Below are 1,404 nucleotides of genomic sequence, written 5' to 3'. Positions count from 1 at the left end.
TATCCGCATTACTTTATCATTGCAAAACATGAGACACATAGATATAAGTGAGTGTCCAAAATCACATGGCTGGGCAATGATAAAACTGGGACTAGATTACAACTGGTCACCTCCCCTTCACACTACTGCCTTTGACTAAGACTAGTCCTTTGCAATATACTCCCAGCCAAGGTAACCAGCTAAATCATACAGCTTATCTTAAACCTGCTAGAAAACTTCCTACTAGGGTTTCTTTAAACTAATTTGCTTTAAAATTATAGCATTCTCAAGAGATATTAATCACAGATTTTCATATAGGTTAAATGATATTAATAAGAATGAATTTTCTAGTACGCCTTTTCCACTTTTAATCAAAATTAATTGTTGATGTCTTATAGGCAACCACCCCACACAACTCCCTTTAGTTTTCACTTCATGATCTAATATTCCAGGATGAAAGATGCTTCACAGAAGATTTAAATTATTACAATTTGTTCATGAATGCAGCAAACACAAGCGATCGAGGTAACTGTGCCTTTTTTTAAAATGTTCAAAAAGAGTGTAGGGAGTGGGGAGTTCTGAAAGCTCTCTATCATGCTCCCAATACTATACTGATTAGTGGAATAAAAAAAGCCCAGCAGGAAGATATTTTTCTGGCTTCATACACAACATCATCAGATTGCTTTCAGCTTGTTTTTCTAAGGTTATAAAAACAGATTTCACCAAACTCTATGTAGTCCCAAATCCTTGGCAGCAGGTACCAACAAAAATAAATAAGCTCCTGCAGATACAGCTAAAGAAGAGAAGGCTTTGAATTAGGGCTATGCCTTAAATCAAAGGCTGCCTTGCTGTAATTACTGCCACAACTGCGATTAGAAAGTGCATAAACAGCTCTACTAATTTAAGCTCTGTACTTCCACTAACTGGTAACATCCTGTCTCATTTCTCCTGAATTAAGGCTGTTCCAGATTTCTTTGCAAAATATTTGGAGTTCCTGCAGTATTCACATACATAAGAGTGTAGACTTCATTGACAGAAGACCTAATCAAATAAGAGCTCTTGAAGAATGTTAAGCAGGAATATAGAATTGTAATTAATAAATCAGAAATGTAGATAAATGTCTTTCAGAAGCAGCTTTGAAAGCTACCAAAAATAATGGTTTTGTAATATATATATATATATATATATATATATATATATATATATATATACACATACATATATATATAAAGCTATGGTTGCTATAACAACTAGCCCCACAAGTTTTACTTTCTAGTAAAAGATTTAATAGTTTAATAAGCTGAAAAATTACCTTTAGACTCTAAGTTAAAAGTTAAGGTCAAAAGCGTTTAAAAGTTACTAATAGTGAGGGCCTTAATAACAATTAACTCAGAAATACTTTTAAGACTGAATTTAGCACTGATA

This window comes from Miniopterus natalensis, chromosome 1, assembly GCF_054644295.1.
Source record: "Miniopterus natalensis isolate mMinNat1 chromosome 1, mMinNat1.hap1, whole genome shotgun sequence".
In the NCBI taxonomy this organism is placed as follows: Eukaryota; Metazoa; Chordata; class Mammalia; order Chiroptera; family Miniopteridae; genus Miniopterus; species Miniopterus natalensis.
The sequence above is the reverse complement of the archived record's forward strand: the minus strand, read 5'-3'. Positions refer to the sequence as shown.